The following is a 23876-nucleotide window of genomic DNA, read 5'->3' as shown; positions in this document are numbered from 1 at the left end:
TCCTCCCAAAAATCATTAATGTTTTGTTCCATTTTGTATCTTTTTCCCTTTTTTTGTTGTTAAAGTTAGGTTTAAGTTAAGTTTAGGTTAAGTTTAAGTTAACTTTTACTGTTCTGTTGAAAAAAGCAGACGGATTATGGCGGTTATGAGAGGGGAATAACTCTTATCAGAAATTTCAGTAAATAACAACAACAACAAGTGAATAGAATAGAACAGAATCAAACTTAACTTAACCTAACTGCAGGGTTCAATTAAGTGTATTATACTGTTCCAGTTGTTTTACTTAGAGTGTTATTTTATTATATAAATTATATGGTTTGAATCTAAATACCATGGAAAAGTACGCATTGTGCGAAGGAAAAGCAGGGTGTCATTATGCACAAGGTTTGTGGGTAAATTAAATGTGTGTAGTCATGCTCACTATTTTTAAAGTTATTTTACAGAATTAAAATACGATAATTTATTATTATTTTTGTGTAGATTTAAAGTATTGCCAAGAGAGATCCATTGTATTGTCATACCACTGAAAAGTAGTTCCGATTGGCGAGCTATATTCTCAACAGTTGAATAGAATGCTGGTAAAATAGCTACAGTCTCCCCATGCAAAGTCCATAGAAAAGTTTCAATAGGGTCAGAGCGAAAGTCAAAGACACAATGTTGGTGCAATGAATCATCTACGGCATGTCATCAACCTAAATTCAGCACTTGCCTAGTGTACTAACACGTCAGCTCTGTGACTTGACCTTTATCAATGACCTCAAAATTATATAGGGCTTACTCTGCAATAATCACCTATTAATTAACATGTAGTCAATGATGTTTACTCAAGTTATTCAAAAAATGATTACTGAACAGCCTGGACTACCTAATAATGACCAAAATCGATAGGAGGTCATCTACTTGCGATTTCAAACCTAGAAGTTGTGTCTCACTCTGATCAAAGTTGGTTCCAAGTTAATGTACGAAATGTTTCATGTATACACAGCCCCATGTATCAAGATACTGAATGGAAATGGTTCCAATGTTCAGCGTCTGGCTGACTAACTGAGTGACCCTTAAAACTCCTAAGGGTTCTACTGCAATGTACCATTCACCTATTAATTTTCACCGGTCATGGTTCTCAGTTACTGACAGAATTTTTAATTTCAAGGCCATGGACCTTGACCTACGAGTACCAAAATTCGTAGGGTTCAATCTCTCGGCATGATCAATTCATCATAAGTCAAATCAGGTCAAGTGGTATTCATTACTGACCGAAATGATTATTTCAATGTCAGGCCCTTGACTTGACCTTTGCGGAGTGACCCAAATCAGTGGTCATCTACTTTTCAGTACCAGTTATTCTATGAAAGTTCGACATTCTGGTCAAGTGGTTCTCAGGTATATGATCGAAATGAGTATCAATGTTCAGGCCCCTGTGAGTTGAACCTTGACGGAGTGCGCTATATCACATAGGGTCTTACTTAATGACAGTCATCTATGAAGGTTTCACATCTGGTCAGTGGTTTTCTATAGTATTGATCGGAAATGGTTAATCATGATTAGAACTCCTGTGACTTGACCTTTACTGGAGTGACTCCAAAAACATGGGTCGTCATCACAGCAGCCCTACAACCTATGAAGTTTGAGTCAGTCAATGTCTCACGTTTGCTCGAAATAAGTGTACTACGGACGGAGACGGCGGCAAAAACAATATTCTCCAGGGATGACTAAATATAGATTTCAATTTTCACAGTGTACGTGATGAGATATAAAAAATATTTAACTGATAGAATACAGTATTTCATTAGTTAGCATAAAATAAAACTGTGTATGCATACGTTAAAACACTGGCGCACATGTATGGATTTAGCAGAGCAATGATAAATTTTAATTAGGAAATTAGGAAATTTTAGTTCATTAAATCTGTAAACCGGATCCCGTTTGTCTTCTGTCTAGAAATATCACCTGATTGACTGGACTTAATTCCAGAATAGGGATCACCTGATTAATATGCACTGATACAGATACCGAAATACACAGAGGTAAAAGTCGTATTTTTGTTGCTTTGCGATGTTTATTTCTTTCAAACATGTCCTAGTCTGGAGCTATTTTATGCTGTTTCTGACGATATATCTCTTTTTGACTAAAACTTTCTACTTCGTTCAAACACTTGAGGTGTTTGGACTAAGTAAGACGTTTAAGCTAAAAAGCGATATACCTAAAGAAACAGCATAAAACAGCTCCAGACTTCGGTTTATCTGAAAGAACAAACGCCAAGCAATAAACAAACAAGAGGACCAACTGGTCCTGCGCTCACCTGGGTAAATGCAGCTTACTGCATTTAAACAAAAAGAAGACAAGTTTTTCTAATATAAGCATCTGTAGCACTAAGTGACTCCTGGGTGAGGTCAATATGACCCTGGAGCCATGATTTTTATATCGTTCGTAATTGTCTAGCAGACAATGATGAACACACTCAGGTGACCTATGAAAGTTTTTAGCTCAGTGTATTTCGGTATCAGTACATCTGTATCCATGTATGGTATCCAAATTCTGTCATTGCATAATCACGAGATCCCATACCCTGAATTGTTTGCATATCAAGGGTTAAATGGTACAATGTGCCAAATGATATGTATCAAAAGAAGGTATGTACCTTTTAACTAAGGTTCGACAATACGTGATTCCTATTATCATACTCAAGCATACAATGAGACTTACACAATAGATTGAAACAATAGGGCCATAATTCCTACTACCTACGATAAATCGGCAATCACTCTGCATATCAGACCATACCTTTAGGATGCCTGTAAAGTTCTAACATATATATTAAAACATCGTGTTTTTGCGATTTCGCCTTCGCGGTTGACAGGGCGAAAACGCGAGAACACGATATAAGATCGCGAAAACACGATGCGAAAAATATATATCGCTTTTAATATCGTGTTTTCACCCTATTGACCGTGAATTTAAGGCGAAAACACGAAAGCACGATGGGAGATCGAGGGCGAAAATACGATATTAATAGCGCGAAAACGCGATATTTTTGGCATCGTGTTTTCACTTTATCGCATCGTGTTTTCGCTTTATCACATCGTGATTTCGCGTCAATGTATTCTGTTTTCGCGATTTCGCCCTTAGCACGACAGCGAGAAACCACGATGGCCCTAACGGAACACCGTAGTTATATATGACATTTAATCTTGAATATATCTCTACAAACACATCTAGTTAATGTTATTTAGTCAAGTAAATTGAATTCATGTTGACGCCTTAAAGCTAGTTTATAAAATAAACTACTTTAGGTGATAGGTGCGCACTGGATATTAAAAAATGTCTGCTGACTGAATTATTTCCTTATTCTCCAAATTAGATAGATCTGCATTTTGTAACACTGTTCCGAAAAAAATGGTTCATGATGTCATTTTCTGCTCTTTGATTCATTACAATACATTCGTCTGTTTACTTTGTTTTTACTTACTCTTCTGTTTTGCAATAACTTGTAAATTGCTGGAATGATTTGCCGTTGTTACCTCTGAACTTTACTGCCTGGCCTAGATCATCGGATGAAGAAAACATGCACCCGACTTCTAGTCTTTGTAAACAGAAATCTGAGAATAAACAGACGGTATGATTCTTTTGACAGCATAATTTATTAAAAGAACTTTTATATATACATGTATCATTTACATTTTAAATGCGGTATCTCCAAATGTAAGGGACTGAGCGTTTTACTCCGAAACTAGACATACAATGATATTCATGCACGTGTTTTCGGGACGGGTCTTGAAAATGTCTTCGTGATAGCCGGAATTTTGAGACAAGCGAGTTTGAAATATCGTGTTTCAACTGTATATCGAATTCTAGAATGATATTTTGTAACCTCCGTTTGCTAATGTGTTTCATTAAGAATATAATGATAATGGAGGTAAATAATTTTATAAAGGGCACTGAATAACAATAAGGAAAGTTTAAAAAAAAAAACAGTTCAATATGCGTATCATAAATAAAATACGGCTGACCTGAATTCTGTTTTAGTATATCTATTCCCTGGTCATCAATGTCGTATGCAGCAGTAAGATCCAAATCACTTGTTACATTTAGCAAATATCCAAAATTACTGTGAATTTTTGAAACCACTTCACCATTTGACTTACCATCCCGGAATGAGCAATGAATTTTGTATGGCTTATCTAATAACGATACACAAAAAAAATCTTTTATAATTAAATGCGACAAAAGCAAGAAAGATTTTACTTTCAATGAAATCATACCGTTTTATTTAGAAGTTATTACAATCACAGTATCCACTAAAAAAGTCTAAAAACATCATAGTTTTAGTACTGATGAGTAATATCTGGCATAATATCTTTCTTAAAATATCTTTATAGGTACATACAAATTCCACCAAACCATATTACCTGATGTCCCCCGCGCCGAGTGACGTGTCTACCATAGAGTTACAAAATCACTAACACCGTGTAGTGATGTTTTTTAAGCTTTATTTTTTTCCTTTCGAATTTCCATTAAGATAATATAGTGAATACACACATGAAAATGCTTCAAGACGCGCCACAAAGTAACTGTATTCTTTTGTATTTCCATGATGGTAATTATACATGTTTTGCATGAAGAAAATGAGAAATAACAAGTATCTAGTTACAAACTGACAGTAGCATATATAAGGCCAAGACAATGTTTTTAATGTCTAAATATATCGTTAAGGTAAAGTAGTAGTATGCACAGTATTTGATGTATTAAGGTGAGTTTAGACCACACTTTGTTTCTATAGTGTAAGATAATATTATTCTATGTTTATAAAACTGTACTGAAAAGAGAATGATTGAATTGTGAAAACATATTAATTCAGGGAGGGCCTAAATTGTCCGCCTGTCATCTTGTGGAATAGTTGTAGACCCTATCATACAAGTATTATCAGAATGATTTGCACAACGTTCATGTAGGAGGAAAAAGCAGGTCACTATATAGGTCGTGATGGGTCTTTAAATATATAATACAGTTAGTTTGATCGCTATCTTTGTGAAATAAAGAAGAATTCAACTGTTTATATTGGACGTTTATTTAAAATGATACAAAATTTGTATTCAACGGCTCAATTCACAATTTACAATAAACTTTTGAACATGTTTGCCTCACACGTCAAACGACCAACCATTCAAGTCTGTCCGTACTTCATCACCGACGCTCTGGACCTCCAAAGTGACCAGGGTATAACCATGTATGATAAACGGAGGAAAATGTGATGCAAAAAACGTTGAAGTTTGGCTGTTTGTTTCGCGTTTAAGACCTTTAAGTTCGTGGAATTAGTTTTAGTATGCATTGCTTATACCTACGTTTGATGAAGGGCGTTTCCTAATGTCGAGTGCATCTATAAAACAGTGATTATCAGTCTCATTTGTACTCGATGTATTTACATCCAATTTTCCTCCGTCTAAAACGGCATCCTATATTTCGCGTCCTCAGCGTGGTGGACACCATTTAAAAAATCCCTCTGCGGTAAAGTTTATCATACATGTCCATAACCGGAACACTTTGGAGGGCAAGACAGCCTTTGTAGAAGTACAGCCAGACTTGAAACTTGTCAGGATTATCCCAAGATGGTAGATCGTTTGACGTGTAAGGTAAAATGTTAAAACTTTATTGTAAACACTTTGAAATGGACCGTTGAATTCAAATTCCGTATCATTTTCAATAACCGTTCAATATAAACGTTTGAATTCATTCTTCTTTATTTCACAAAGACAGCGATAAGGATTAATTGTATGATACATTTAGGCATTTACACGTGTGCATGCACTAGAATTTTCGTAATGGGAAGTTGAAATGAAGAATTAAAGCTAATAAAACTAACATAACATCATTACTCAGCGTTATTGATTTTGTAACTCTGTGATAGACGTATCACCCGGCGTGGATGATATAGGTTAATAGGGTGTGTCCACTTTCATTCAGAAATGAAACTTTGTGTTATGTGTTCATCATTACGCTATGTTATTAACAGTTGCTTGGCCAGTATCAATAGCTTCTATTAATAAAGGTAGCGACCCGTATAATGACACTCGGCAACTTGCGAACGAATACGTATTCTCGTTAGACATTTCGGTTGTCTTCGGACGTAATATGAAACAGAGAATTCAAAATCGCGAACGTAAATGCCTGGTGACCCCAGGACTTTTTGGTATCATTTGAAAGAGTGGTGTCTGCTGAACAAGAATTGGTAAGTAAGATGACCATGTATTTAATAATATGCACGAATCACTACAGCAGGGGTCAAATTTAGCAACATTTTTTACTAGCTAAAAGTAGCTAGTGCCTTTTTTGTTCACTAGCTAAAATGAAAAGATACCGGCTAATGTTAAACAATAATATTTAATTACTTTATTAATATTTTACTGGCCAAAACCTACTGATTAATCTCTGTAAGTAGCCAGTCACAAAAAAAATTCTATAAGCTTAAAATAGCTAGTGCCATTTTTGTCCACTTACAAGCTAAAGTCAAAGCCTTCCATGTTAACTTGATGCAAGCTGCAATCATGCATTATATCCGAGTTTTGTTGAACAATAAAATATCATTTTTAAACTTCAATGATAACATTCCCTTCATGCAGAAAAATGTATACCTGCTGAACAAATTTTATTAAACCTTTGAAGAAATTTTCTTGGTATATTATTGACTAGCTGAAATTAGCTAGTACATTCCAAGCCCACTAGCTATTCTCAAATTCCACTAGCATTTAGCTTGTATGCTTATCTAAATTTGAACCCTGTACAGCCATGTTTTGTGGCTGCAAAATGATAAATCTTACACTGTAATAACTGGATTTCTAATGAAGTATCACTGAAAACTATAAAGTAAAAAAAAAATCTATAACATATTTAGTCATATAGTGTATATTTTCTTTTTCAGTAGACAATGCACTTTCAAATGATGACAAAATTATATGAGCCTTTCAGGCATCAATATTTCATATGGTCGTCTAACATGTTTTCGTGGTATAACAAGTATTCGTGGTAGTTTACATTAACAGCGTTTGTGACTGAGCATGCGCGAGATTGCCGGTTGTTTGTTAACAGACGACACGTAAATTTTGACCTCTCACTTCATGGAGAAAAAATGCGTACTAAACAGGTATACTTAACAGAAAATGATATTGTGCAAAAACCATCAACATTTACCAAAAAATTTGCATTACACTTAAATATCCATGGTATCTTCACTGTTTTCCCCATTTTCTCCTTAAGAAAGTCGCCGATGTCTCATGAATATTCATTGCAAAAGGGGAATAACTTACGACATATAGGGGCCATTTCAAAATGTTTTAGATAGTATAAAATAAAACATGGACTGGTATTTATTGATAACATAAAATAAAACATGGGCTGTTTTTATATCATGAAATACAACATACATGTATAATAAACATTAACTTTTCCGTCACATCCAAGTAAAAGGACCAAGTACAGAAATTATAATTCTGAAGCATTGCAGAAGGCATTTAAGGAATGGCAAGATGGTAAACTCTGTTTTTATAAGGCAGCTAAGTTATATGGCATTCCAGAACAAACATTGAGAGATAGAGCAAATGGATTTATTAAACCAGAGGTTACCAAATCAGGTCCTGCAACCCTGCTGTCAGTTGAAGAAGTGCAAACTATATGTGATCATGTAAAGAAAATGGCACTTTTTGGGTAGGCTACTCCTACATGGAGCTCAGAGTTCTGGCTACTGATACAGCAGTGCTTTCTGGAAAGCTACCTAAAAACAGCAAGCTTGTGAGTGAGATGTGGTTGGTCAGATTTCTGAAGAGACACCCAGATTTGAAGGGTCTGAAACCGCGTTCTCTTTCACCTGTACGTGCTAAGGCTGTCAGAGCTGAAAATGTGTCAGCATACTATACTGAACTTAAGTAGGTTCTGGAAAAATATGACCTTCTCATAAAGTCTCACAGAATTTTTAACATTGACGAGACTGTTATTACTCCTGAACATACACCGCCCAACGCTTTTGGTCCCATGGGTATGACAATATCAGCTATCACCTACGCTCGCTCTGGAACAACCACTGTAATTGCTTGTTGTAGTGCAACAGGTCAGCCTTTGCCACCCTATTTTGTGTTTAAAGGTAAACGTTTCAGTAAAGAATTAGTAAAAGGAGCTTTACCTGGCACTGGTACATGTATGTCTGATAAGGGTTGGTTTAACAGTTCCATTTTCGATCAGTATATAATGGAATATCTTTCAAAGTTCATACCTGGGGTTCTAGGCAATGACTTTACCCTAATTTTATATGATGGTGCTTCTTCCCATTTCAGTCCATTATTGATAAACTGGGCCTTAGAAAATAAAGTAGTTCTGATGGTATTGCCTGTTCACAGTTCCCATTTGTTACAGCCACTTGATGTGGGTTTATTCAAGCCTTTCAAATCTGCATATAACAGAACCTGCAAAAATTTCTCAGGGTCAATGTTGGTCGACAAATAACCAAATGTGATATTTGTGACTTAGCTTGTAAGGCTTATACTTAGGCTCTCACTTCTGCAAATATTATGAATGCTTTCAGGAAAACAGGTATTGTACCATTTAACAGTCAAGACCTGTCTGCCGAGAAATTTTTACCCAGTGAAATCACATGTGATACCCAACCTGGCTTTACCTCTCAAACAGATATGTCTGAAAAGGACACAGCTGAAGCATCTGATTCAGTATCAAGCTTTCTCAAGAAAAAGATACTAAAGTTTGTACCTCCTCTTAAGAAAAAAAATCCACCCAGTATTATTTGTACATCTGGGAAAGAGAACACCGATTTACAATAAGCTGCAAAGCTAGTGTCAGTAAAGAAACCCAAACTTGATAAAACAGTGAATGAAACAAAACGATTTCAAGTTCTTGTCAAGAAAGCCTTGTCTGATGAAATCCTAGGCCCTTCAGGTGTAAGTATCAAAAGGACTGCAACTATTTCTGACACTTGCAGCCTTTACAGTTCAAGTGACTCAGACAGTTACGACGAGACATGTTGCGTTTGCAACAAACTCTTCCCTGATAGACCAGAACACGACTTTATTAAGTCTTGTGAATTGGGGTCAGTGTGATGTGAATGAATGTATCCACTGGGTTCACCTGAAATATTGCACACCAACTAGTGTGCTTAGACGAAATGACAAATTCTTCTGCCCATGCCGCAGCAGTATAAAAACTAATTGATATACTATGCTGAAAAAAATGTAAATATGTGTTTATTGTCGGACAGTTTAATTTTTTGTTGAAAAATAAAAGCTTTATTATGACAATATTAACTCTTCTAAAGATAAACATGTGACACAATTTCGAGAATTTCAACACAATGTATGTTTTGAGTCGATCCTTGTTTGTTATCAATCTATCATTGCACCGGTATACCACTGCACCTGTGACCAAGATTAAAACAACGCCTCTTTGTAATAAATTGAAACACAAAGACAGTTAAGACGGTATAGGTAAGTAGGTTATAACTAATTTCACATGTTTTCTATTTTAAGTGTTAATAGTTTATGACATTTGATTGCCAATTTTCTGTCAGTTTCGTAAGTACCACGAAAACTTGTTAGACCATCATAATAGCACTGTTGTATAGAACTTGCTTATTTGTGGAGCGGATACATTAATCGGAAGGTGAAACGAAACAGAAGAGAGACTGATACCGTTATCGCGACTAGAAATAATCTGACATGTTTTGATTCATAACTAAAATAATGTTAGTTTAGGGAATTGCTATACATACCATTATTCCTAAACAAAATATCATAATAATCTTCCCTCGAATTGGAGTCAACGAGTACTTCCAGACAAGACCTTGGTAAATTTCTTGGTGAGCAGATTAAAGGTTCATCTTCGTGGAAAGGACCATGACAGTGTACTGAATGGTCGCAGTACAAGCTTTTTGAGATGCAGTAACCGTCCAAGCACTGGAACATGTTCTCCGAGCAGCTTCGTTCTTTAACATGAAAATAATTTTCCAATGCCTTAAAACCAGATCAAACAGCTAAATAAAACAAATCAATAAGTTCATTTTAATTAGGATTCATAACGACTTATTTACACTTAACAGTGTTTTATTCTATTAATTTAGTTAGCATGTTCATAAAGTAAGTTATCTCGTTATAACCTAGTTACATGTATGTTACAATATCAATTACGCAGATTATAAAAGAAGAGACTCACTGTTTACATAGTAAGGTTGTACGCTTCCTTTTGCAGGTAGAGATACACCAAGCTGAGAGTCAGCAACCTCATTTTTGATCCAGCTAAAAATACCAATCACCCGATCAAACACAAATCATATTTCAGTTCATTTTGCTGTAATTGTAAATCTGCCAATGAATTTCTATTTTATTTAACACTTTTTTTATTAGTGTATTGAAATGTAATGGTAACTATGTTTGATAATTTCACATTAAATATAATTTCACTGGAACTGCACTTGAACGCGGAAGATCACAGATGTTAACTAAAAAAGATATACATCAGTAAAGACGTAGATAACTTACAAGAACGCGCAATATACGACCTTTTCATCCAAAATTCTCGTAGGGATATTTTTTCTTAAAAAATATGTTTCGCACGTAAACATCAGATTGCACACTTTTGTTTTGTTGGATTTTACATATAGCACTGACACATTTTTAATTTACATGGCGAATTTTTAGCATTTAGTGGTAGAGGAAGACCCCAGGTGCATCTCCGGTCGTCATACTAGACACGGATATGAGGACACCTGTATAGAACCACCGACAGCCCATAAACCAGCAGGATTATTTCCGATTAATTGCGTCATTTTTTTCGGAATATTGCATCGGGTATATTCATTCAGTAAAAATATTTATATAAATAAACGACTCCCTCATACATGTAATAATATCAAATCAATCATTGCCACCGTTCATATTATAGAATACATGTACTATCTTACAGACAGTTTGGTAGTAATTGCCGATCAACTGATGATAATCAACAAAATAAAAATATGTTAAAAGCGATTGTAAACAGACACACAGAACACTCTGCAAGTCTGAGAACAAACATGACCATAAACCAACATAAGTGAAATTTGAACTTTGCACACGGCGTGTTTGTCATTATAGATCCTCTAACTTAATGGGGTCAAAAGACATGCAACTGACATATAGTAACACCTGTTACATCTTTGATTTCATTCTACTAATTTGATCCCAAAGCTGACTTGACTGAAAATTATGTTTTATGCATTTTTAATTGTGGGAAACGTTTTTGCCAATAACAGGAAATTGTACACAGGGTTTTACAATATGGAGAGTGCAAAAAGCACGATTAATTAACTTTAGTTTTAGTATACTACCAATTGACATGTCTAGAGCTTTAAATGTCGTCTTCCCTGACTATTAATCAACATGACTGAAAGTTTAACACGTCCTGTATTCATGTTCAGTTGAAACTCGGTATATGAATTCGAAAACAGAGAACAAACGTTTTATTTCTATCGTTACCAATTACGTCTAGAGAACCAAAATACAAATTAAAATCATCACTTGGAATTTGACTTAAACTGTCTGTAAATACATAAATAAAAAGAATATTGACAGAAATTTAATTTTGATAATTCGAAATAGCTTGAATTTTGAGATGAGCGAGTCAGAGATACCGACTTTCTATTACCGGTATATCTTAAAGTCTCTTAGAAACTGACAGATATACGGACGACCGGACCAAGGGAGACACTTTTAGTACTACCTTTTGACAACAAATGTCGTGGACTGGTTAGACTCAGACGTTTGAACTGTTACATCCTCCAGGTACCACATGTCATAAAGATAAGTACCAAAATGATACAGCATGACCATTGTTATGTTTCCAATGTGAACAGTTTCGTATGTGAACTCATCGACCTAAATGAAAGAAAAGACTGAACGTATTAACCGTTTTTTATCATTTTTATAAAGACGGTCCAAATAAGATATTTGCTATGCAGTTAAAATCAAAAGATTATAAACGCATGATTCTATTTGTCCCCCTTACTTCGACTGAAGATAAAACAGTTGCTGTATCACAGTCACTTTTTACGTTTGAGAAAAAGATGTGTAACTGTGAAATTATTAATATTCATGGGATAGAGATTTCATGGTCGTGCAACTCCAAGAATTTAAATCCAAACGAACAATTAATATCCCAACTAAATTTTAAATGGGATATCAGTCAGTCAGCCAGTGCTTTAATGTAATAACGGTCCATTGTGTTTGAAAGGGCGAATGGACCGTTATCAAACTTAAACACTGACTGACTGACTGACTGATATCCCATTTAAAATTATTTTATGAAAGTAAAAATCACGGATATATATCCCCACGAAATGACTTAACAGTATTCGTCAATATGTCTGATATTTTACTTACTTGAAAGAAAACTTTTTAACATGCTTGTTAATATTTGAGAAATAACAAAAAACGTTTCTTTACTTTAAAAGTTTTAACATTTAATTGATTTTTTAGAGAACACTAACATGTCCTGTTTGAAAAGGTTGCTTGTCATATCCAGATGGTCGTTTTAATTCAATAATTCCGGTGTCTGATGTTTCACCGTATATTGCTATGTACACTCTGTTTGCTGTTCCCGAATCTTGGTCCATGCCTGTTCTCACTTGTATCTTATAGGTGGTCATACCTGCAAAGGGTATTTCGAAAACGGCCAAATACGTCCATTAATGATCAAAAATACTGTAAATACAAGTTATTAATGTTAAGAGGAAATGTTGGTGCTTGAAAATCTTGCCGTTGAGGGTCTGTAGTTTTTATTTAGACAATGAATATGTCCTAGATTTCTTAGCTATGAATTGCACTTTACTCTCATTAAGTGTGTATGCCAAAATATTTCAGACAAATAATGACTTATAGGTAGCTTGTGTTCTAGTACCAGTCTTGAAAATACGTAGAAAAAACAGCTATACGACAATGTATTTTGTTTTCAAATTAGAAGGTATTTTTTTTTATTCAACTGTTACTGCAATATAGTTCAGTGAATTGTAGAAAATTAGATAGTCGCAATGCGTAAATAAAATGTAAGTAGTAGAAATGTAACCGCTCTGCATATCATACTCATATACATGTATATTATACATGTCTTTTGATATATCACGATGAGGTTACAACGAAAGTGAACTCGCAAACCATTCTCAGAATACTGCATTTTCACTGGTCCTTCAAAAGTTTACAGTCACATGTTAGAATTTTGAGAATAGATTTTTTTTTAAATTCGAACCCTCAGACTTTTAAAATAGTGTATGCAATCAATTTACTGTGGCATTATGCATATATTAACACAACATTATGAGTTAGCTATACCTAACAAAGCTAGTAAATTATCTGGGCTGTTCACTGAAATGTCCCGGAATGGTATCCAGGTATTGACAAAGTCTGGAATAGTACAACTACAGTCAAAGGTGAAGGTACCATGTTCTTCACTGGACAGTGTTACCTAGAAAAGAAGTATAGAAAAACAGCCTTAAACTCATAATACAAAAGTAAGCTGGAATACGTTTATTTGGTTTGTATATATTTTAAGCATATCATTTTTAACGCTTCACCAAACATACATTGTGTAACTACTTTGATGAATGCCCCGTGTAATGAAATTGTCTCTAACTGTCATTTGAGCCGCGCCAAACCAACATAGTGCGTTTGCGACCAGCATGGATCCAGACCAGCCTGCGCATCCGCGCAGTCTGGTCAGGATCCATGCTGTTCGCTTTCAAAGCCTACTGCAATTAGAGAAACTATAAGCGAACAGCATGGATCCTGACCAGACTGTGCGGATGCGCAGGCTGGTCTGGATCCATGCTGGTCGCAAATGCACTATGTTGATTTTCTCATGGCGCGGCTCATTTATTCATATTAGTCATAGACAACGTACCAATGATTCTATATTTAATGTTTTGGAAATGCAAGCAATTTTTAAGATAAGTCATTTCTTGCAAGAAAATGAATTGTTGAAATGTTGTACGCCATTAAGCTACTACAGATGGGAGGGATAACAATACGGAATCTTTGGATGTATACGTATAAGTAACTTATTCCTTTCATCTCTAAACTATCTAGTTGTTAAGTGGACGTTATTTTTTTTAATACACTGGGGTTCCAATTACAAACATATACTCGGAAAACTAAAACTAAAATAAACAGATAATCAACAATGATGTACTTCGTATAAACATAGTCGTAGTCCATAAATTTGACAAATTAAATATTGCTATTTGCTGCTTTTTTTTTTAATCTAAAATAAACTAATGCCGTTATGTCGCAGATTTTGGCAAATGGCTTTTAAGTACAGATAATGTAGTAGACCCGTAAATAGCATTCGGCAATTAACGAGCGTTATATCCAAATTCTACTTTGTTATTCTAGCTCAAACAAACATCATGCAGTCGGGAACCACTAAAATCGCACGAGAAATCTGTAATCAAACAGATATTGCCGATTAAAATTACGGTTCTACTGCCTTGAGCACAATAAGGTTATTATTAAAATCGCAACACGTATATAGGAACGTGGCAATTTAACGCAAATATTGTCCAATGATTTCTTATCCTGGTTTTGTGGCAGGTGGGAATATTGCAGCTCTACAAGCAGTACTTACCCTATCTAAATACCACTGAGAGCGGCCGTCCGGATCATAGCGGCTTACTCTAATCTTGAATGGGGTTGTCATGTTAATCACTGTCTCTGTCGATATCATGAATCCATCTACATGATACGTATCTCTATCTAAATAAATATTTTGGGAACGACCAGTTTCTGAATACACTTGAATAAAGTCGTCGGATATGGTGTCTTCATCAACTGCTACAACAGCACTATTTTGAATGACAACACGCCACCTAAATCCTAAAAAATAAAATATTCACGCTGTTATATGTATCATTTGTTGTGGAGTTGTGGGGGCTGGGCTGTAGGAATTCCATATGTTTAAGGTGTTGCACTGCTTAGATGTGACATACCGATACTTGTCAAGTTTTTAGCCAAAATTTACGCTTGCCCCCATCCTCCCGTGTAATCCATTAAGACAGAGTTATTGGTTTTTTTTCGTACGGTGAATTTGAGCAAATCCACGTATTACTAAGTCATCGCCGGGGACTGTATGAAACATTCAATTAAACCATTTAAAGAAACTGATGAGCAATATGCCGAGGAAAAGCGTTCAAAACGGTTTATAATTGTCATTTTTGTCATCTTAGATGTAACTGGAAATACGTTCAAATTCTTGTTACTGTTGTAATTCACAACATTCAAGAAGGACTTGAAAATGCACTGACCAATAAGAATATGTTGCTGGTATATTTGTTTAATATTTGTTTAATAATCAGTACACATTGCATAGGTGGCGGATTTTCAGGATGTCGATGTCACACGCCAAAAGATGGCCACATTAAGAAATAGGAACATCTTTTAGTGTTTTCATACAGTTGTAATATGCACCGAAACGAGGGAATGGAGTCACATTAGGTCATCGTGTTATACGAAATTAGTTTTAGCTACTATTGCAGAACGGTGAAATGTGTTGAAAATCTTAATTTTTAGGACTTTTCAGATGTACGAAATCGGGCTCGGATCCTTGTTACTGCTGTTATTTACCGTATTCAGGAGGAAGTGATGATGCAAATAACCATCTGGATATATCGTTGGTATGTCTGTTAAAAAGCAGTAGATATTACAATACCGACGGATTTTCACGATACCGACGGCATACGTCCAAAGAATGTCTCATTACGAAATTGGAAAATGTATTGGTGCTTAAATACTGCTGTATTCTGCGCTGAAACGATGGACTCGAGCCATGATTTGGTCACCTTGGGTCATCAATGGAGTCTTTAAGAGATACAATATGAAATAAGTTTTAGTAAATTATGGGCATTTTTCAGAACGAAAATAGGCTCTACTCCTTGTTACTGATGTAATTCACAGCGTTCAGGTTGGTTTTTCGGGTTTTTATCCATGCAGATGTATTCATGGAATATATGTTCAAATAATAGTACATTTTACATTGCTAAAGGATTTTCAGGACACCGACGGCATAATGTCCAATGAAGGTCTCATTACGAAACTGGAACGTTTTGGTGCTTAAATACTGCTGTATTCTGCGCCGAAACGATGGACACGACCTAAGAGTTGGTCACCTTGGATAGTCATCTGAGTCTTTATGAGCTACACTATGAAATCATTTTCAGAAATGTATGCATTATGCTCCGACGAATAACGAAATAAATTGAAAATCATAATGTTGAGTATTTTTCAGGTGTTCGAAAATGGGCTCAAATCCATGATACTGCTGTGATTCATAGCGTTCAGGAAAGCTTTTCAATGCATTGAACCGTGTAGACGTATTGCTGGTACATATGTCCAAATATTGTACGTTCGACATTGCCAACGGTAGTTGTAGCAGTAACTGAGCACCCCAAACATTGTCGTTATCAAAAAATTCACCGGCAACATATCATCTACTGTATTTTTAACTCTTACCCTGCTAAGTTTCTAAAATGGACTACTCTATCTTTCAATTTGGACATTACCCTTTATAGTTCATAGGGGTATTCACTGAAGGTTTACTGACTGAACAGCGAACAGTGCAGATCATGATCAGACTGAACGAATGTGCAGGCTGATCTTGATCTGCACTGGTCGCAAAGGCAGATACAATTGCCGCTAGTATGTTAAGAGTTAACATATCGATATTGGTTCAATGCATCCTTAAACCCTCCTCTGAGTATTACAGCCGTAACAAAGATTCGAGCCTATTTCTTGACATATGAAAAATAACAAAAAAGCTATTTTAAATAGATTTGAACGTATTTCGTCGGCACATGATACATTAATTAATTGTTAAAAGTGATTTTATTATATTTCTCGTAAAATCTGCTATTACTGTTGTTACTGCTTTACTGCTGACTGAATGAGTATCTTAAAGAAACTAATTTTGTATAGTATGTAAAGTAATAATATGTGCATGAAAATAAAAATCGGACGTGGTGTACTCAAAGATTTATTCTGAATTATTCATATCAAAATCCATTTAGATGTCCTTTGATGCCCGGCTCATCCGCAATCTGACTGAAGTACTTGATCTTCTAAACGAAGATCTGAGAACGACCCATTCACATTCGTCTTCTGTATATTTTGGATTTCCATTATTGCTATTTTTATGTTATCCAATCAGACGACTTGTTCGATTGTCAAAGAGTAAGAAAAATATGCAGTTATTCTAGGACTCGAACCCGGGACCCCTCGCTTACAAAGCAAGTGGCCTACCGACTGAGCTAACCGGCTATCTGATACATTACGATATAAGAATTGTAAATATCAAAAGTCAATGCTACAGGTAGATTTGCAAGATGTTGTAAGCTAGGCTCTGATTGGCTAGTGAAAGGGCCGTCAGAACGAGGCAATGAATAGGTCGTTTTCAGATCCTATGCGTAGCGTAATAGGAGATGTACTTTAGTCAGATTGGGCTCATCCGATAAACAAGTTTTCCTATTTTACGGTACGCTGTCAATTTCTTTTAACTATTCAGTTATGTTATTTTCATGTCATTAAACCCAGATGATTGTTCATTAAACTTCCGTCATATACATTAACTTTGTCTTTAATTTACCGAAGAATGACCGTTCATTAAGCTTCCGTCATGTACATTAACTTTGCCTTTGATTTGCACTTGAAATAGAAGTAAAATTATTGTATTTCTGAATCTAATAAAATACAATTAAGTACTTGGGACGCTGTGATGAAATAGTAGTCTCCCACCGTCTTAAGTGTGCTCTATTTTCAATTTTTCCTCCGCTTATACTTGAAAAATTGATTTCTGGTGTTGGATTGAGGTTAAACATATTGGCGCCGTTTGTTTGTGACAAGTATATTTCAAGCCAACGAATGTGTGAAGTTCCAAACACCAGGATCGACATACTTCTCTGATAAGTTGATAACTTCCGAAATATTGTTTACTAACAAAGTCCCAACACACACGCACCTCGTGTCCGGAGTTATTTCATATTTATATTGCAAACATTCACAAAACCAGTTAAGTCCATGTGTGAACAGATAATAATTCGTATCCGAAATATTAATCCGTACTTTTTGCAAAGTTCAAATAAAAATTATGCATGGTATTACCGTTTAATTGGTAAGATCAATGAATTTTTTCCTTTGTGTTTTAATCCAACAAGATGGCTGACGATTTATGCATAAATTATGATAATACTAATCGGACTTTATTGTGCTTACTAATACTTGTCTGTAACATGATTCGCCCTCAGAATGGTTCGACCTATTATTCGCGTTATTATAATAAGGTTAAGAAGTAAGGTTAAACGTATCCATAAATACATTTATTTGATAATAAATTAATTTTTATATACCTGTTTTATCATATGAGCCGCACCATGAGAAAACCAACATAGTGCGTTTGCGACCAGCATGGATCCAGACCAGCCTGCTCATCCGCGCAGTCTGGTCAGGATCCATGCTGTTCGCTTTCAAAGCCTATTGCAATTAGAGAAACCTCTGCGCGGATGCGCAGGCTGGTCTGGATCCATGCTGGTCACAAACGCACTATGTTGGTTTTCCCATTTGAAGCACATAGAAAACAGCATTGCAATCCGAAATATTAAGAAATGACAAGACGTTTTGATACTAGCCGAAACAAATATCCCCAAAACATTTATGTATTTAAATTTTTCTATTGTGGTATACATAGGGGTAATTTAACATCATATTGTATACCTAAAATGCTACGAAGTGACGGTTTATTTCAGCCTACATTTGTTTACGGTAGCGCCGATCTGATTGTGTTAGAAATATTTTGAAAATTTATACTGAAAAATTATGCATATGTCTACTTTTTCTTTTTTCTGTTGATGTACAGGGTTTCTCGCCTCGAAAAATAAATATTTAATTTTTGTACTTTTTTTCCTTGGTTTGGTTAATATTTTCGTAAATCTAATGCACTATTCTAAATTCCTATGCGACAGTACCAAGTTGCCACGCGACAGTGTCTTGTTCTTATGAGTTGATATCTTATCATTCTCACCTTCCAGTAGAAATACAGTACCCAGTACCCAATGTTAATTTAAAGTATCTGTTGTGATCTCTCCCGTGAAAAAATAAGTTTGAGCTATAACTAAAATATTTGCCTGTTTTGTATGGTTTTCTTTTACGGCGAATAACTATGACGTTTGACCCTAGGACGTAATGGTTGTGACGTACAAACAATGATTTCTTTTCATAATAAAACACACTTTTCAGTTTTCTTTATCTGATAGGAAATTAAATCGTGTCGTGTTAGAATAAATTCTATGTAGGAAAATTTCGTTCGTTAACAGATATAAATATACTAATTGTAGCGTTTAATGTTAAGTTCTTTCAAGAACACAGTAAATGAACACATTACTGCGTTATGTTAAAAATAATCGAGTAGTTCTTGTGAACCCCTGTTTACATCGGTGGAGACAACAGTACATACTGTTTAAAAATAAGAAAGTATAAAAGGAAAAAAAGAGATATATAATAAAACAACATTAAGCTTTTTAATATGGCCTTTTCTGAGATTTTCCGACTGACGGCTTTTGAAAGAACTAGACGAATTAACTACTAATGCCGTTTATACAAAGACTCTCTTTCTACTGGAAATTACTTAAAACTTCGATAGTAATCTGTAAAATATGATAAAAATACAATGTATGATAAACATGTTTCACAGATTATAATGTATATTTTCAGCATCCTAAACGTAAGACGGTTTACTGTTCAAGTATTTGCCGAAAATATCACCCCGAGGACGCTGAAAATATATCTGATTTATCATGGCCTAACATATTGGCCACACCCACTTCTATATAAATATCGAAGTGTGCGCACTACACTCTATAGAACAGATGAACTTGTAAGACGCAAAACCTTTCTTGTCATTTGCGGATGAAGTGAATACGTACTCATAAAAAATGGATAAAAATGAAAATGGAAACGAGCCATCTGTAAACTGGACAACAAACGCTACAATAAATCAAAGACAAGAAATCATTTACTCGATCAGCACTGTTTCGCAAATAATAAATGTTGCCATAACTTTTCTGACAGTTAGTCTTAACGGTACTATGATAAGAGTTTTACAAACAAATCGTTTCCAAATTCCGGAAGTGATTTTCCTGCAACTGTTGAGTCTAAGTGTATGCGACGTCCTAGCCGGTCTTACACCTGCTACGGAGTGTTTAACTTTGATAGAAAGTGTTAACAGAGACAGTAAAGCTTGTGCCGCTATTTTCGGAATGTTCGCTACCGCACAATATGCAGTCTTTTTGAACCTATGTGTTCTGTCATTGAGACGATGGATCGTGCTACGAAAAGCAGCCCAACCGACTACAAGGACAGAACTAAGTGCACTCCGTGTAATAATTTACACATTGTGCATGTGGTTAGTAAGTTTTCTGTTTCATTTACTAGTCACTGTTGGAGCGGTTACTCGAAAGTCTTCAGTTAATGGCTGCATGGTACCTGACCTCTACGAGAACTCCCTAAATATTTTTAGGTTAGCAGGTGTCATATACTTTGGCACTCTACTCTTTCTAAATGCATTCACCATCCTTTCAGCGATAACTCTAAAGCGTTTGAATCAGCGGAACAGCACCACTGGCTTCAACAGCCGCATGCAAAATTTGCAGCAACGAGCTTTCAAGCAGTTAATCGCAGTTTTTATTGGTCGTAAACATCACGAATGTGCCTATTATGATACTTTCTGTACCGTTTTCAACTGACCAAGAAATTGTATTTACAACAACCCAACTTCAGGCTCTCAACTCGTTGATCAATCCTATCCTTTATACAGCATATATCAACGAAATCCGAGCTGCGATTAAAGCAAGATTAGTTTCGTTCTTTAAAAGGAATCGAATTGCTCCCGCAAGAAACGAAACGGAGGGGAACCCTGGCGCTGATATTGCTATATGTGTAATATCCAGGTAAAGAGAAATGATCACTGTTTGGTGTCCAGTTGCAATGTACTGACCAAAGTGAAATTATAAACAAAAGAAGTAGCTTTTACAAAGTTCTCTTTACAGGACAGAACCAAGCATAGGATACCGGAAAACTTTACAAAGTTTTTATTCCAAAATCAAACAATCCTTTATAGGTATTTACGTCTTAAATCCATTTAAGCAGGCATTGTTAAAATCTGGACAAGATTTACAGATGGAAAAGCACATCGTTTACATCAAAGCAGGTCACAAACATGCACAAGTTAGCTGAACAGGACTAATTCAAACTGTTCATAAGAGGAAATAAAATTTACAACATCATTCACCTTATCTTTTTATGAAATCAGAATTCTTTTCCATGTGTTTGTACTTAAATCAACATTTAAGACAATAAATTTAAATCCGCTGGATTGAATTAAAAGTTTCCAGGTAACTAAAGGTTGGTTATGCGATAAGCTGAAAAAATGACATTACAGTCGTCATTTTAATATTTCGTTCTTTCATATTTTATTCTACAAAGACTGGAAAAGCTGTCTATTTATGGCGCCGTTGCCGTTGCGGAGAACGAGACAGTAACAAGATGACGAGAGAAACCCCGTTTTAAGAAGTAGACATCTCCGAATCGAACTATACCAACGTATTTAATGAAGTTATGAGCTATCCACTAAAGCGTGAGTGTGTCAACAAGTGTTAATCTTTAAACAACAAAGCTAAACTGAGACATTCAGTGTATAATGTATGTACAATTTATCAGACCTTACCGAAAGTAGCTGAACTAAACAGTTTCTGGTAACTATGACTTTATGTTGAAGTTTTATTAAGTTACAGGTGTTGTTTAAAATTAACATTGTTATTTAATGCATTTACTTTATTGATATTGTATATAAAAGTCATAATAAAATGTTGCTGATCATTAGTTGCCAGCAAGTGATCAATTCATTAGAAATATATATCAGAATAATAGTACCAGTACTCGGCATAATTTTACATTACCTTGATTTCGGTTTGAAAAGGTATTAACATTTTGGGTAATTAGTCTGAAACAGCCTAACTGTGAACGTTTAAATTACAAATTTTGCTGTTAGCTCGTTGTGGTTTTAGACAAAAACAGGCGGTTTGAGTTTAAGACTTGTATATCAAAAGTAGGTAGAGTTCATCATAATATGTATTTCCTGTATGCTGAGCACTAGTTTCTTTCCTGTCTGTGAACAAAAAATTAACTCGTTCAAAAAACGTCTGTATGCCCAAAATTTCATTTGCTACCAATGTTATGGTGTGTTATGGGTAGGTTATTAAAGCATTCAAAGACAATCCTTTGTTTGTATATATACGCGTAAGATGATAAAAACTGCCAAATCTGATTTCATATTGTATCTCAAAAGACTCCAATGGTTACCTAAGCCTAAGGTAAATAAATCTTAGCTGGAGCTGATCGTTTCGGTGCAGAAGACAGTAGTAACATGTTCAATTTTCGCAATGTGGTCTTTTTGGACGTATGCAACTGGCATCCTAGAATCCGCCGGTTATGAAATATGTACTATGTTTTGGACATGCATTCTAGCATTATATCCAGATGGTAAATGGCATACTCAAGCTTTCCTGGGCGCTATGGATTACAGTCGGCGCCCATTTCGGACACTTGAAAATGCTCAAATGATCACGATTTTCAACATACTCCATCGTTCTTCGTCAACGCAAAATGCATAAATAGCTAATAAAATCTGTAAAAAGATCCTTTGGAAGCAAAGATTGCAACCAAGAAGAATAATAGCAGACTCGGTTTGATTGAGTCTGTTCATGAGAGGTAATGAAATGTGCAACACCTAGCTCTCACGCACCCTAGTACCGGCTTAAGCGGAACTCTATTACACATATGTTGAATGGACTCCATGATCCCAGAGGACCATAAAATATAACAACACTGAATCCAAGTACGAGGAGACTTTCTACAACCGCCACACGGCACTTAAAGATCGCTGTTTTGATAGTTTATAAAATCTGTATAAAAATATTTGATATTGTATCTCATAATGACTCCGACGATGGCCGAATGTGACCAAATCTTGTCTCGAGTGTATCGTTTCGGTGCATAATACAGATGTATCTAAGCACTAAAACATGTTTCAATTTCGAAATCTAGCCTTCTGTTGACGTATGTAGCCGATTTCCTGAAAATCCGTTGGCTATGTTGGCTATGTAATAAGTACTATTTATTAAACAAACATACCAGCAATATATCGACATTATCGATCCGTCCTGAACGTTGTGAATTACAGCAGAAACAAAGACTTGAAAATAATTCCTGTTACATGAAAAATGACCAAAATTAAAAAAAAAAGTTTTTCCTCGGTACATGTGGCATTTGTTGTTTTTTTTTCAAACAATTTCATAGAATGTTCCAAACAGTCCCCGATGATGATTTAAGTGGACAAAATGATCGCTAGAATTCACAATGTTGGTGCAGATTACAGCAGTATCTGATCTTTAAATCATGTTAAAATCATGTCGTTATTAGGCCTTCTTTGAACATATGCCACCGGCGTCTAGAAAATACGTGGGCGTTGTAACGTCTACTTTATTCATAACATTAATGCAAGCATATATCGACATCGTTCGATGCATCGTCAAATCTGAACAATGTGAATTACAGCAGTAGCAGGGGTTCTAGCCTATTTTGTGACATATAAAAACAAAAACAAATACTATTTTAAACAGATATGAACATTTCTCGACGGCACTGCTATAACTGTCAAGAGTAAATACTGTTCAACTTTTGAAGTTCAGTCCTGAACCATGTGACTGTGCCACATGACTTTAACGTTGTTTCTATTTTTGCAATAATGCAAACATTTTT

Source organism: Mercenaria mercenaria, chromosome 6 (genome assembly GCF_021730395.1).
Source record: "Mercenaria mercenaria strain notata chromosome 6, MADL_Memer_1, whole genome shotgun sequence".
NCBI classification, from domain to species: Eukaryota; Metazoa; Mollusca; class Bivalvia; order Venerida; family Veneridae; genus Mercenaria; species Mercenaria mercenaria.
Note: the sequence above shows the minus strand (reverse complement) of the source record.